General features: G+C 50.2%; 1 protein-coding gene across 11 annotated transcripts in view; it reads right to left on the bottom strand.

The window, feature by feature from the left end:
* The window catches only part of LOC141735539 (AP-4 complex accessory subunit RUSC2-like), a 41,806-nt gene extending 30,859 nt beyond the window's left edge, over positions 1 to 10,947 (bottom strand). For 10 of the 11 annotated variants that reach the window (XM_074568503.1, XM_074568502.1, XM_074568506.1 and 7 more), the window contains exon 1: positions 8,166 to 10,947. The gene's annotated coding sequence lies outside the window, so the exon portion shown is untranslated. The remainder of the gene's footprint in view (positions 1 to 8,165) is intronic. The other variant, XM_074568504.1, reaches the window with a different exon arrangement.
* Positions 10,948 to 16,379: the final 5,432 nt, after the last annotated feature.

Genomic DNA, 16,379 nt, shown 5'->3' with positions numbered 1-16,379 from the left:
CAGAACTCTGGCTGCAACATGCAACTCTGCCCAGCTATTTGGTTTCAGTGGCAGCACAGGCTCCCCGGGTGGACTGTGATTCACTGGCTATCACAGATGCTGCAGCAGACCCATGCTTTTTCTGCCTTAGATGCATCTTTCTCCCTTGGGACACCTCTCCTGGCTTCCTCCTGTCTCAGGGATGCAGAGAGGTTAGGCGGTGGCACTGTCAACATAGGGATTATTCAGTTCCCAACACCAGAGCACCCTCCGTGGCCATACTGTCCCTTGGCTCTCCCTCCCTGATTCTGGAAGACTGTAGAAGGATCGTCCCTCTTCTATTTAGGATCTGGTAGGCTGGGATTGATGCTGGCGCATAAAACCCATCAAGCAGAGTAGTTTCAGATTCTGCTGGCTTTGATCAATTCCTTGTAAAGCCCTCACACTCCTCTGCAAGAGGAAGCTTCCAGATGTGGAGATAGGAAGTCTGTACCTAAATATTTTTTGCCAAATCAGTTCATTCTTATTTATCATTTGCAATAGCGCGAGCCCACAGTGTGCTGAATACTGCTCAACCCTATACACACATCAGCAAACATAGCATCTAGCAATGATCCCTGCCCAGAAAAATGTGTTGTGGCAGTGCAAGGCAGGGAGGCACGCAGGGAGCACAATGACTCTAGACACATCAGTACAACAGCCATTTTGATTGCAAATGTCAAAATTCTCTTTCCTCTTTCCTACCCTCAAAGACTGTGGATGTGCTGATTTAAGGGTGGTTGGTGCAGCTTCATGGCTTCTGGAGTACAGCCTCCTGCCTCTGCAACGTTGCTGAGAAGATGCAGAAGCTATCAGAGGCAGCTCCAAACTGGCCTGCAAGGCTCTGCTTCAATTAAGAGAGGGCTGGTGCAAACACCAGCCTTGCCTACAAGTGCTGATGCGTTAGGTGTGTCAGTCACATACTACCAGGGATACCCTGCTATCTGTTACCGCTCTGGCCACGCTTTTGGAGGTCCATCGCTGATTGCTTAATATCCTGCTCTGTTCAGCACTCTCAGCTGCACACGTGGGACAACTGGGTTCAACACGCAATGACACAAGTTTCCTCATAAAATGTAATGCAATAGTGGGGGAGGCATGCAGAGATTTAAGAAATAAATGTGATTTAAATACAAAAAAGATTGCACATATAGCACGGAGAATGAAGAGGCAGGAGCAAGATCATCAGAACTGCCAGCTGGAGGCAATGCTAGCTTTTTGGAGGGTGGCTTTTCTGAACAAATTACTGTTCCTACAAATCTCAGACACTTCATCTATGAAATTGAATGCCCAATGTAAACCTTTAATTGTGAGGATTCTTGCTGCCTCTTTCTGAATGGCTATGGTTTCACTGTCATCATCATCTTCCTCAGATGGACCAAGATCCATCAAGTCACTCAAGAGTGAAAGATGGAAAAACAGAGTTAAAATCTGGGCATTCAGTTTCATAGATGAATCAGCAAAAATCCTTTTGTATTGGAGCTGCTTGTTCTTTGAGGGTTGTTCCATGTAAATCCCTGAGCCCTATGGAGCATTTGCATTAACATGCTTAAAGAAACCAACACAGCTCTACAAAACAAGCACGAGCAGAAATGCTGCAAAAAGCAATGGTTTGTGTGAGCTTGCAGACATGGGCACAATACAGACATCTCCTTTTCTCCACAGGGAGAGATTCAGTTTACTCCCTGTAAGTCTACCTCCATGCAAAAGGGCTGGGAGAAGAGTCCAAACTGAAAGCCACTCTTCTGACATTCAACAGGACAGGCAGTGTGAGGGATCTCAGGGCTCACTGGTTCCAGCACCAGTTTCCAGGATCCTAGTAATGCAGTTCATCCCTGCCCCAGATTTGCCACTCCAAAAGCTTCCAGAAAGTACTGAATGGTTTTTAAAAAACTCAACAGGAAAATTCCAGCAAGCTGGAGGACATTCAGGGAGCAGCGTGAGTGAATAGGATGGGTCGAAGGGCACAGGATGAGTGTACTGGGGATGGGACTGAACGATCTGGGTGAGTAAGAAGAGGATGGATGTGAGGATGCAGGAAGCCTGTAAGTTGTTGTAGGGTGGGACTAGCTAGTGGTATTTGTTTGGACATTCATTCCTCACCATCTAATACATCTTTGCCAAATTCACGCCTTCATTAAATGCTTTATTAAATCATCCAGCACGTTTAATGAAAGAAAAGGTGTAAAAAGAAATACTAGTTGTTTGACACATCCTAAACCTCTAGTTCCCCTCCCCTGCCTCAGAGAACAGGGAGTATAGTGAGGGTGGTCTGTCTGGTCCCAGGGTAAATATTCCAGCACCCGGTGTTTAAAGGGGGCTGCCACGAGACAGAAAGGCTAAATACTTCCTAAATTTCTGCCTCAGTTCAGGCTAGTTCCTCTTGTGGTCCTGAGAAAACAGTGATTCCTGAAAAGACCACTTCCCTTTTCTCTCCACAGCAAGATGCTGCCTGGGCCAGTGCTTTTTACAGTGGTTTCCAGGACAGTCTGACTAAGCCCATTCATTATTAATGTATCATTACATCCCAGAACTATATAGGACTATGATGCGTTCAAAATGGAATCTGCAGCATGTGATGATCAATCACAGCCCTTGCACACATGACAGCAAGGAGCTGCTCAGGTCAGGGATGAGGGGCTTGCCAGCAGAGATGATAGGCTGAGTGAGATGGAAATCTCACAGGTAGGAATTAAGGCTTCTCGCAACAAAACAGGGGCAGAAACAATAGCCCAACTGAAGTGCTTCTACACTAATGTACACAGCATGGGCAACAAACAGGAGGAGCTGGAAGCCATTGTGCAGCAGGAAAGCTATGATGTAGTTGCCATCACGTAAATGTGGTGGGATGACTCGCACGACTGGAGTGCTGCATTAGATGGCTACAAACTCTTCAGAAGGGACAGGCAAGGAAGGAGAGGAGGTGGGGTGGCCCTGTATGTTAGGGAGTGTTATGAATGTCAAGAGCTTAATGATGGTAACAATAGGGTTGAGTGTTTATGGGCGAGAATCAGGGGGAGGGCCAACAAGGCAGATATCATGGTGGGAGTCTGTTATAGACCCCCCAACCAGGATGTAGGAGTAGATGAAATATTCTACAAGCAGCTGGAAGAAGTCTCAAGATCACTGGCCCTTGTCCTGGTGGGAGACTTCAACCTACCAGATATCAGCTGGGAACACAATACAGCTGAGAGGGAACAGTCCAGGAGGATCCTGGAGTGTGTTGGGGATAACTTCCTGACGCAGCTGGTGAGGGAGCCAACTAGGGAAGCAGCCCTGCTGGACCTGCTGTTTGTGAACAGAGAAGGACTTGTGGGGGATGTGATGGTTGGAAGCCATCTTGGGGACAGCGCCCATGAAATGATAGAGTTTTCAATTCTCAGAGAAGCAAGGAGGTGGGGTCAGCAGAACTGCCACCATGGACTTCTGGAGGGCAGACTTTGGTCTTTTCAGGAGCCTGCTTGACAGAGTCCCTTGGGAGGCAGTCCTGAAGGGCAGAGGAGTCCAGGAAGGCTGGAAGTTTTTCAAGAAGGAAGTCTTAAAGGCGCAGGAGCAGACTGTCCCCATGTGCCGAAAAACAAGCCATTGGGGAAAAAGACCGGCCTGGCTGAACAGAGAGCTATGGATACAACTCAGGGAAAAAAGGAGAGTTTATGGCCTTTGGAAGAAGGGGCAGGTCACTCAGGAAGGCTACAAAGATGTTGTGAGGCTATGAAGGGAAAAAATTAGAAGGGCCAAAGCCCAACTAGAACTTAACCTGGCTTTCGATGTTAAGAACAATAAAAAGAGCTTCTATAAATATATTAGTAATAAAAGGAGGACTGAGGAGAATCTCCATCCTTTATCAGATGAAGGCGGTAACATGGTGACAAAGGATGAGGACAAGGCTGAGGTACTTAATGCCGCTTTGCCTCAGACTTTAGTAGTAGAGTCGGTTGTTCCCTGAGTACCCAGCCCCCTGAGCTAGCAGATAGGGGCGGGGAGCAGAATGAAGCCCCCGTAATCCAGAGGGAGATGGTGAGGGACCTGCTCCAACACCTGGACATGCACAAGTCTATGGGGCCGGATGGGATCCACCAAAGGGTACTGAGGGAGCTGGCGGAAGTGCTCACTGAGCCACTTTTCATCATTTACCAGCAGTCCTGGCAAACCTGGGAGGTCCCAGTTGACTGGCGTCTAGCAAGTGTGACGCCCATCCACAAGAAGGGCCGCAAGGAGGATCGGGGGAACTACAGGCCTGTCAGCCTGACCTCGGTGCCTGGGAAGGTCATGGAACAGATCATCCTGAGTGCCATTATGTGGCACATGCAGGACAACCAGGCGATCAGGCCCAGTCAGCATGGGTTCATGAAAGGCAGGTCCTGCTTGACAAACCTGATCTCCTCCTATGACAGGGTGACCCGCTTGGTGGATGAGGGAAAGGCCGTGGATGTTGTTTGCCTGGACTTTAGTAAGGCCTTTGACACGGTTTCCCACAGCATCCTCCTGGAGAAACTGGCTGCCCATGGCTTGGATGGGAGTACTCTTTGCTGGGTGAAAAACTGGCTGGAGGGCCGGGCCCAGAGAGTGGTGGTGAATGGAGTTCAATCCACTTGGCGGCCGGTCTCGAGCGGTGTTCCCCAGGGCTCGGTATTGGGGCTGGTTCTCTTTAATATCTTGATCAATGATCTGGACGAGGGGAGACCTCATCGCTCTCTACGACTACCTGAAAGGAGGCTGTAGAGAGGTGGGGGTCAGTCTCTCCTCCCAAGGAACAGGCAATAGGACAAGAGGAAATGGCCTCAAGTTGCACCAGGGGAGGTTTAGACTGGATATTAGGAAAAATTTTGACACTGAAAGGGTTATCAAGCATTGGAACAGGCTGCCCAGGGAAGTGGTTGAGGCACCATCCCTGGAGGTATTTAAAAGACAAGTAGACATAGTGCTTAGAGATATGGTTTAGTGCTGGTTTTTGTCAGAGTTAGGTTGATGGTTGGACTAGATGATCTGAAAGGTCCCTTCCAACCTAGGCAATTCTATGATTCTATGCGTAGTCGCATGATTGCAGCTGGCAACAGGGCTTTTGATAAAAATATCCATGAAGAAAGAGAGAGGAAGGAGGGGAAGACGTGTAGGTGACAAATAATAAAGGTAAACCTGTACCTGTTGTGAAAGAGGAAGGGAAGTGACCCACATTAGATCTGTTCACCTGCCCTTAATACTACACACAATACAAAACATTGGAAAATAATAAGTTGACTGGGAAATAAATGAAAAATAGGGAAAAACATAGCATGGGGTTACTAAAGGTGGGTTACTGTCTGGCTATCAGGAATACCAGAGTGAGGTCTTGACTCACCAGGAGCATTAGACTGGAAGAAGATTAGGGTCTCTGGGACAGAGAACTCATTTTTTGTTTGCTATTACAGCCTCAGACACCTGAGAGGTAGTAATGGAGCCATGGGCAGGCCATTTCTGAGTCAATGGCATATTCTCCTGGGCCACCTGCACTTTCTGCAATGCAGGTCCAGAGTCCCTTGTATCCAGAGATCCAGCTGCACTTTGTCCCCTGCATTCTGCATTGATTCAGCGAAGACGACACATGGCAGCAATTTTATCTCCTTCCTGTGAATCATTTCGGTCAGCTCCAGTTGCCAGAAGCTCTTGCCCATCTTTTAAGCATCTCAGGGCAGAGATTATCTGTGCACTCTCACTGCTTAATAGATGGTCTTGTAAGAGTTGACACCTACTAGCTAGGCACAGCCTGGGGAGTGTTCCCATCCCATGCAGTGAAGCAGGCTGCATCACGTTTTTATTCCTTTAGGTAAGCATTGTACAGACAAACTATATGCAATTTTTCTTCCACACCCCAATACAAATATGTGTACGCTGCATAGATATGTACTGTTGTATGTCCTGTCCTCCAGCCCATGATGCACCTACAAACACACACGTGTTGTTGTTATTCCCCACCAACCTCCTGAAGGAGCCTGTTCTGCAGCAGCACCACAAAATGCAGTCTGGTAGCATGTGTCTCGCTGTACAGTCCCCACTTCTCACACCTACAGGAGCATATCCTGCTACCTGCTCCCATTGGGCTGAATAGGACAAAGACCTGGAGAGACAGAGAGGGTTCCCAGGTCCCAGGGTGAGATAGGGATGAGAAGAAGCTGCAGTTCAGGAAGCCCTATGGTGCTTCCAGGACATTGTCACAGAGCTGTGAGCAGAATGCACTCTGCTCTGTGGTTTTGCTGGAAGCCCTGTCCTTCCCACCCAGCACCCTGCACTGAAACTCTGGGTTTATCTTCTTCACCAGGTGTAAAGGCTGGAGAGCCTTGCCACTGCATAGGGATGTAGAAGGAGCAACCGTCTGAGAATCTGAAGCAGCAAAATGGTTCCTTCAGAAAACTGCTGCAGAAAAGTCTGTGCTGAGGATCACTCCCACATCTGCAAACCTCTTGGGGCTGCACAGAGCACTGACCATCCCAGGGAACACAGCGAGAAGCTGGAGAATGACGGTAAAAATGATATATTTACATTCCCTGACAATGACAACCCTGATTTTACTCCCCTGTGCCGTCTACTGCTGGTCTCTGACCCACAACCCCCTGTTCCTCTAGCTCTTCAATGCCCCTCACACCTGCCTCCTGCTCCAACGTTACTCTTCAGCTCTGCCAAACATTTACCATTTTAATCTATATTTTTCCTACCATCCTGTTGCTCCTGACAGGCCTAAAAATGCTTTATCTGAATTATTCTTGGGTCACTGGCAAACTACAGAAAGCTTTTGTGACTAGGTTAGACCTGCCAAGCTTGCTCATTAATACCACCAGTATACAAGGCTCTAGATGTCTGGAGGTAAAAAAGTAGATCTCTATTTCCCCCATACTCCATACACCTTTACAACACCCATCAATACAGTCCCTGTATGATCTGTTCCTCAACAGCCAATGTTAATATAACTCCCATTAACACCACATTCCCCCCAAACACCTGCAATTGTAACCTCACATGCTCAGCATTTTCCATAACCCCAAAAGATTGCATCTTCTATTTGACTATCTCCTTTTGTTACTACATTCCCATGTGTACATCCCCCTACAGCTACATCACTGTATCACACATAGAAAAATCTCATTCTTTTATCTTTGCCTTATTGTTCTCACTGACTGCCATCCTGAACATTGCCTCTCCAGCATCTATATCCGTATTCCACATATATCCTTCTCTTTGTTCAAGCCCTTCTCCCTTTGTGTTTGCAGATGCAATTTGATGGAAGGATTTGTGCAGAGGGTGGGGGAGAGAAGGAAGGCGGGGAGGGAAAAGAGGGATTTGGCTATAAAAAGAACATGTAATTAAGCTCTAGTAACTGGTACCCAGCCTGGAACACTCATCTCAGTAATTAAAAGTAGTAATTCCTCCATTCCTAGATAACCTTTCTCATCTGATCTGTGAAAAAGAGGCAAGGAGAAAGCATTAATTTACACAGTCAGCACAGACGTGCCCTGGGCAACACAAAGGACTCCAGGCTGCACAGAGCTCAGCGTATCTCTTAGCAGAAGAGCAGGGTTTTACCTGCCACACTATTTTATCCTAACACTTTTTGAGCAATTGATTTACCAGTATTTAAAAAAAAAAAAAAAGAAAAAAAAAGCTACAAGCCACACTGACAGCAGCCTTTCCTCTGTGTCTTGTTTCTGACTTTTCATGGAAGCGCTGTCTGTCAAAACAGCTTTTGAGCTGCACAGCAGCATCACTACCAGGGATGCACAGAGAGCATAGGTAGTTTGTGGGACCAAAACAATCCGTGTAGGCTCAGCTGTCATGGCAGACACAACGGAGAGCTGTGCGACTGCATTGTCGAAGCGAAGCACAGCTTGCCTCTGCACAACCAGCCCCAGACATGACAACCACTATTTCGTAGCTACAATGGACAAACACACATTCTGCACAGTAATACCAGCCTCCTCATTCTCTTCCATCAATTTTAATCACAGCAGCTCCAAAGCAACACAACCTCTGAAGAAACAAAGCAATCCTAAAATCTTTAAGCTTCATTGGGTATCTGGCAATCTCTACAAAAACAAACCATCCACTTTGCAGGACAATGAATGTCCTGAAAACCATCAGTATGACTAATGCCCACCCCGATCATTTCTCCGTCTCACCTTTCCACAGATCCTCTGTTCCCTGTCTCCTTTCACTGAACACGCTCTGCTCCGGCACTGCTGAGCACTCAGATTCCAGTGGGCTCCATGGGAAACACAGAGTCAATTTTTTATTTTATTCTTTTTTCACAGCTGCATCCCTGGCAATGCAGAGGGTCTGCGCAATCACATCTCCAATGCTCCTGCTGCTGCTGCTGTTGTGACGTTGCTGCATGTGAAGGAGCAAGCATGCCCACAGCATTGCCACTCCGGCTTGCAATCAGTCCCTGCGGTACCTCAGACAAGGCAGGGGATGGGAGGGAGCAGAGAAGGAGAGGAGGGGGGAGAACAAGTCGAGCTGGAAGATGGTGGATTGATTCTTACAGGAACTGTGAAATCAGGAAGGTAGCATGAGGAGAAATATACAGACTAAAGCCTATGCTGTAAAATAGAGCTGCAGCATCTTATTCTGTGATGAGCTTTGGTTTCAGATGCTGCGTGATTGCAAGCTGTCTGATCTCTTCTCCTGGCTTTGCAAAGGAAAGCAAAAGTAACTGAAGTGCTATGTTCCTACAGTTGATAATGGCAGCCAGAGCCCTTGGAGATAAAATTATAGTCTGCAAAGCAATGCACAGGAGGAGGAGGAGGATGGGAGGACTTATTACTAAGAAATCAGGAAGACTACAAGAAGCTTCTTGAAGCTTCTTTTACATTTCTGTAGTGCCTTGTCCTAAAGTGCTTCACCAACAGAATCTACACAGCATCCCTGAAATGCAGCCACCCCCAGAATGAGATGCAACCACCAGCACTTTCCCCCAGTGCTGAACACACCTAGCAGGGATAGGATGTCTGAAGTCCATGCTGTCAAAGGGATTCGCAAAGCAAGATCCCAGCAACTATTAACTACAGCTTGTGATTAAAGTGCTGCCCATAACCTGGGCATCTCTGCAAAGCAATCCATGGCAGATCTTCCTTCCTGAAACAAGGGATCACCACCTGCAAAAGCCCAGGCTCTCTTGCTATCCTGGGGCCATGTGAAAGGATTTTTCCATAACCCCCTTTTCACCAAAGGCAGCTGCAACCTGCTCCATAGGCAAGTCAGCACAGTTCCTCGCAGGGCACAGGTAGCTTTGCCAAGGAATGCATGTGGCTACTTTTGTTTTTCTGTCACAAGTCTGGGCATGACCACACACCCCAGAAACTCAACTGTGCTCCAGGCTGTGCCAGGGGAGATGTTCCTAGTGCTAGAGCAGCTCCCTTGAGACAACCATCCTGGAGGGACCATTCACATTATTGTACTTTGCCATCTAACCCCTCTGGGAGGGCTGAGGTGCCATTGCTGCTCCTACAGCCACTGCCCTGCTCTGAGCTAAGAAGAGCTCAGAAAATGGAGTGTCCACATTGGAAAAAGGTCTATGCTGGCAATCCCTACAAGCCCAAACCAAACTCCATCTCCTAAACTGAGGCTCTGTGAGGAGCGGGCAAGTCAGAGAATATGTAGAAATGCCACACAGACACACAGTTCAAAGAAATTAAGAACACACCTGAGTAGTTTTTGCTCTATGACATGATGCACTCAAAGCAGAAACCAAATAAAACAAATACAATATCCTGGACAATACAACACTTTGCAGAAGCTTCTGCCTCTGGAGAGACCAACATAACAAGCTGTGACAGAAAAATGTTAGATTCATTACTGGAAGTGGCTGCCAATTGTCTCGGATCCCAGACCACTAGAAATCTTTAAAAAATCTCTTTGGGTAATGTTCAAATCAGATTTCTGACTGAAAATCCAGTGACTGGTAGATAGCTCCCACCAAGAGCTACCAAGGGCTCCAGAGGCAGGAGTCCAGGATTCCCCCCAGCACAGAGAGACCCTTACAGTGAGAAAAGAGAAAGGGCCTTGGGCTGTCTGTGGGCTGTGCGACCCATTAGCAACGTACTGGAGCCAGCATCAAAGACACAGCTCTTCTTCTCACCTCCCAAACACTGGAAATGATCCATCAGCCCGTCGCAAAGCTCAACCTCTGCAGGTCCTTCCCAGGAAGCCAATGCACATGCCCCATCTGTCATATTTCACACTTCTCAGGCCACTGCTTGCCTTTCCTAGGATGCTTGGGACCTACACCACAACCTTGTCCCATTCAAGCAGCAAGGACAAGCTCCAGAGATGATGCAGGAGCGAGAGATGTACCTCCACGCTTGGATATTACAGCAAGCAGAAATAGTCCTGGCAGTCTCTGTTCCACCCAAGCTGCAGTAAATGAAACTATTAGCAGTCACAACAACATACTCCTGCCGTGGGCAGAGTGATTAACTTCACTTGTAAGAGAGAAGCAGTGAAATATTTATTAATATAAAACAGCGATTTAACAAAGTTAGCAGTGAATGCGACAGTGTTTTACGAGATTCGATGCCAGGGCACACTTGGTTATTTACTGCACAGAGGCCAGGGTCAGACAAGCTGTCAGGGAGACCCTCCCGTTGAGTCACGAGGTTCAGAAAGGACCCCCTGGCTTTCTAAACTCCTTCTCAGAGAGGAGCCTAGGGGCGGCTGGATCCACTCCTAGTCCCAGACTTGGTCAACGGTTTGTGTCTAAAGGATTCTATATGCGCAATCAATCCTTATCTCACTCAGCTAAGATTTCAAAGTTTAGCATGCTATCAGTCACTTACCGAGAATCTGCTGCGGCAAGGAATCTCTCAGCCTCGAGGAGCAGAACCTTAAGCGAGCGTCCCCACTCAAGGGGAGATCCTGGCGTGCAGCCCGCTGCCGTGCAGGAGAGCTCAAAGGGCTCTTGGGCTGTCCGCTATTTATGGAGTAAGATAATTGACCTATAGTCATATTCCCATGGGAACAAGATGTCTAGGCCCCTACTCCAGACAGTGTTTTGACTGTATTGCCAGCCATCCCCCAAAGTCCAGGTGCAGCTCATCACACCTCCCGCTGATGGTTATGGCTTGAGCAGGAGCCGGGGGGGGGAGGGGAAGGGGGAGAGCACACCGCCACAAGCCTTGGATGCAGGGGGGACCGTAGTGGGGCAATTAGGGTGTGAGAGGCTGAATTTGGGGTCACTGCTACGGGGTTTGCAGCTGCTGAAGTCTTCTTCAGGGTCATCTGGCTAAACTCAAGCAGAGTCCAGTTGGTGGTTATCAAATAGCCTGTCCCGATCAGGAACTGAGCATGGGGCACGAAACCTGTGAAGCCTGCATGGCTGGAAAGCATCTGGCAATGTGTATGGGGCAGTGCTGCCAGCGCTGCTGCTGTGTCTTGGGTGGCCCTGATGGTGGCCTGGTCCCAGAGGGTCAGCTGTGGAATCCTGATGGGGACATGGGACTGTGAGTACTGCCAGGGCCAGGCTGAGCAGGGAGAGGTGCTGCCATGCCCTGGAGCTGACCCTGGCCTGGGAAGGGCAGCTCAGCCAGCCCCAGGCACAGGGAGCTCAGCATCCCTCGGCACCCCTTTGTCTGGGACACGGCAGCAGAAAAGTGGGTGCTGTGGGTGGAGATGGAGAGAGGGATGAGTGCTGGCCCACAGCCTTGTGAGCACCTCCAGAGCAGATGGGAGCAGGTAGGATGGTCACGCTGTCTGCATGACCCCTCCTCGGTGCTTCCCCGAGCCCAAACCCAGCAACCCTTCGCTCTAGCAAACAGTGCAGGTCCTTGACCTCGTTACTGCACCAGCCGAGGTCCCTTCCCAACCTCCCAGTGGCAGGCTGCCTGCCAGGGCCAGCCCCACATCCCCCTGCCCTCTGTGGGCACAGCAGTTGCCAGCCCCAGAACCAGTGCCCACCTCAGCACCAGCGCCCACCTCACATGCCCTGAGGCACAGAGCGAGGCCAGGGGCAGCTCTGGACCATCAGTGAGATGCACACTCGGTCCTGCCCATCTCCCATCACCTTCCTGTGCAGGGTCCTGGAGCAGTGGCCGTGTCCTCCACTCCTACTCCTTGCAGGCAGCTCTCAGATGCTGCTTGGCAAAGTTGCTCCTGGCCTCCTTGCAGATCTTGGAGTAGGTCTTAGCAAAGAAGTGCTGGGCTCTGGAGATGAACCCTGTGAGAAGATCATCCGACATGTGGGAAGCGGAAAGGAACACAGCTTCATGGTATGGGGGGGGTCTGCTCTGGGGTGATGGGGGTGTCTGTGGATCCCATCAGTGGGGGAGGTAAAGGCATGGGGTGACAGTGTGGCTAGGGGTGGGGGGGAGATTAAGGGTGCAGTGGGAGTTCAAATGCACACAGCAACCTGAGGGACATGCACCAGCTGAGAGGCAGAGACCTGCTGGTGCCAAGTGCTAGGGGGTCCTGGCAGGTCCCCTTGGATTTCTCGGCCCAGGTCATCGGGACCTGGCTCATCATCAGGGCAAAGGCTGTGGCCATGGCCCCTGGATGCCTGCCAGGGCTGAAGCAACGCTTCTCAGAGGCTGCTATAGGAGACTGGAAAGGGAGGATGCACCTGAGCACCAGCAAACTGCCAAGCTGCCTTGGGGACAGGCTGGGAAAGCTGAGGTGGGAATGCACATTTGGGCAAGACAGGCAGGGAGAGGTGGGATGGGGATGTACATGGAGTCAGGACAGTCAGGGAGAGGTGGGATGGGCACGCACACAGGGCAGGACAGGCAGCACTAGGGGTGAGCACAAGGCCCTGGGGGTCTGCAGCCCCAGAAAGCTGATAGAGAGAGCTATCATTGAAGGGGGGAACCCTACAGCTGAGCCAGAATATCATGAACAGTTTCCAAGGACAGACCTGAAAGCTATGTCAACCAGCATGACTCACAGGAAAGCAGAGGGTATTTCATTGAACAGGGTTGGAAGGGACCTTAAAGATCATCTAGTTCCAAGCCCCCTGCCCTGGGCAGGGACACCTCCCACTAGACCAGGATGCTCAAAGCCCCATCCAGCCTGGTCTTGAACACTTCCAGGGATGGGGCATCCACAACTTCCCTGGGCAACCTGGGCCAGTGCCTCACCACCCTCACAGGAAAGAATTTCTTCCTAATATCTCATCTAAATCTCCCCTCTTTCAGTTTAAAACCATTACCCCTCATCCTATCGCTACACTCCCTGAGACAGAGCCCCTCCCCATCTCTCCTGTAGGCCCCCTTCAGGTACTGGAAGGCCGCTATAAGGTCTCCCCGGAGCCTTCTCTTCTCCAGGCTGAACAACCCCAACTCTCTCAGCCTGTCCCCACAGCAGAGGGGCTCCAGCCCTCTGATCATCTTCGTGGCCCTCCGCTGGACCCGTTCCAACAGGTCCATGTCCTTCTTGTGTTGAGGACTCCATAGCTGGACGCAGTACTCCAGGTGGGGTCTCACCAGAGCAGAGTAGAGGGGCAGAATCACCTCCCTCGATCTGCTGGCCACGCTTCTTTTGATGCAGCCCAGGATGCTGTTGGCTTTCTGGGCTGCGAGCGCACGTTGCCGGCTCGTGTTGAGCTTCTCGTCCACCAGCACCCCCAAGTCCTTCTCCTCAGGGCTGCTCTCAAGCCATTCTCTGCCCAGCCTGTATTTGTGCCTGGGATTGCCGTGACCCAGGTGCAGGACCTTGCACTTGGCCTGGTTGAACTTCATGAGGTTGGCACGGGCCCACCTCTCAAGCCTGTCCAGGTCCCTCTGGATGGCATCCCTTCCCTCCATTGTGTTGACCGTGCCACACAGCTTGGTGTCGTCGGCAAACTTGCTGAGGGTGCACTCAATCCCACTGTCCATGTCGCCGACAAACATGTTAAACAGCACTGGTCCCAGTACCGACCCCTGAGGAACGCCAGTCGTCACTGGTTTCCACTTGGACATTGAGCCATTGACCGCAATCCTTTGAGTGCAGACATCTAGCCAGTTCCTTATCCACCAAGTGGTCCATCCATCAAATCCATGCCTTTCCAATTTAGAGACCAGGATGTCGTGCGGGACAGTGTCAAACGCTTTGCATAAGTCCAGGTAGATGACGTCGGTTGCTCTCCCCTTATCCACCAATGCTGTGGCAACATCGCAGAAGGCCAGCAAATTTGTCAGGCACGATTTGCCCTTGGTGAAGCCATGTTGGCTGCCACCAATCACCTCCTTATTTTCCATGTGCCTTAGCAGAGATTCCAGGAGGATCCAGGAGGATCTCTCTAAGGAGTGTTATGAATGCTTTGAACTTAATGATGGTGATAATGAGACTGAATGTTTCTGGGTAAGAATCAGGGGCAGGGCTAACAAGGCAGATATCGTAGTAGGAGTCTGGTATAGACCGCCCAATCAGGATGAGGAGGCAGATGAAATATTCTATAAACGGCTGGGAGAAGTCTCAAGATCGCGAGCTCTTGTCCTCGTGGGGGACTTCAATTTGCCGGACATCTGCTGGGAATACAATACAGCAGGGAGGGAACAGTCTAGAAGGTTCCTGGAATGTGCTGGGGATAACTTCCTGACACAGCTAGTGAGAGAGCCAACTAGGGAAGGTGCCCTGCTGGATCTGTTGTTTGTAAATAGGGAAGGTCTTGTGGGGGATGTGAAGGTTGGAGGCTGTCTTGGGAACAGTGACCATGAAATGATAGAGTTTTCGATTCTGCGAGAAGCAAGGAGAGGGGTCAGCAGAACTGCTACCTTGGACTTCCGGAGGGCGGACTTCGGGCTTTTCAGGAGCCTGGTTGACAAAGTCCCCTGGGAGGCAGTCCTCCAGGGCAAAGGAGCCCAGGAAGCCTGGATGATTTTCAAGAAGGAAGTCTTAAAGGCGCAGGAGCAGGCTGTCCCCATATGCCAGAAGACAAGCCGTCGGGGAAAAAGGCCGGCCTGGCTAAACAGGGAGCTAGTGTTGCAACTTAGGGAAAAAAAGAGGATCTATGGCCTCTGGAAGGAAGGGCAGGCCACTCAAGACGACTACAAAGAGGTAGTTAAGCTATGTAGGGAAAAAATCAGGAGGGCCAAAGCCCAGCTGGAGCTTAACCTGGCTTCTGTTGTCAAGGACAACAAAAAAAGCTTCTATAAATATATTAGCAATAGGAAGAGGACTAAGGATTATCTCTGTCCTCTAGTAGATGGGGCCGGCAACATAGTGACCAAGGATGAGGAAAAGGCTGAGGTACTTAATGAAGTCTTTGCCTCAGTCTTCAGCAGTAGGACCAGTTGTTCCCTGAGCACCCAGACCCCTGAGCTAGAAGACAGGGATGGGGAGCAGAATGAAGCCCCTCTAATCCAAAGGGAAATGGTGAGGGACCTGCTTCAGCACCTGGAGGTGCACAAATCTATGGGGCCGGATGGGATCCACCCAAGGGTATTGAAAGAGCTGGCGGAGGTGCTCGCCAGGCCACTTGGTATCATTTATGAGCAGTCCTGGACAACCGGGGAGGTCCCAGCTGACTGGAGGTTAGCAAATGTGACACCCATCCACAAGAAGGGCCGGAAGGAGGATCCGGGGAACTACAGGCCAGTCAGTCTGACCTCGGTGCCTGGGAAGGTCATGGAACAGATCCTCCTCAGTGCCATTACACGGCACATGCAGGAGAACAGGGTGATCAGGCCCAGTCAGCATGGGTTTGTGAAGGGCAGGTCATGCCTATCAAACCTAATATCCTTCTATGATAAGGTGACCCACTTAGTGGATGAGGGAAAAGCTGTGGATGTTATCTACTTGGATTTTTGCAAAGCTTTTGACACTGTTTCCCACAGCATCCTCCTGGAGAAACTGGCTGCTCATGGCCTGGACAGGTGTACTCTTCACTGGGTAAAAGAACTGGCTGGATGGCCGTGCCCAGAGAGTGGTGGTAAATGGAGTTAAATCCAGTTGGTGTCCAGTCACAAGTGGTGTCCCCCAGGGCTCGGTGCTGGGGCCGGTTCTCTTTAATATCTTTATCAATGATCTGGATGAAGGGATCGAATGCACCCTCAGTAAGTTCGCAGATGACACTAAACTGGGCGGGCGTGTTGATCTGCTTGAGGGTAGGTTGGCTCTGCAGAGGGATCTGGACAGGCTGGACCGATGGGCTGAGACCAATGGTATGAGGTTCAACAAGGCCAAATGCCGGGTCCTGCACTTGGGACACAACAACCCCATGCAGCGCTACAGGATTGGGGCAGAGTGGCTTGAAAGCAGCTCGACAGAAAAGGACTTGGGAGTGTTGGTTGACAGCCGGCTGAATATGAGCCAGCAGTGTGCCCAGGGGGCCAAGAAGGCCAACAGCATCCTAGCCTGTATCAGGAATAGTGTGGTGAGCGGGACTAGGGAAGTGATCATCCCCCTGTACTCAGCACTGGTGA

The sequence above is a fragment of the Larus michahellis genome, chromosome W (genome assembly GCF_964199755.1).
Source record: "Larus michahellis chromosome W, bLarMic1.1, whole genome shotgun sequence".
NCBI classification, from domain to species: Eukaryota; Metazoa; Chordata; class Aves; order Charadriiformes; family Laridae; genus Larus; species Larus michahellis.
This window is presented reverse-complemented; position numbering and strand designations above follow the sequence as displayed.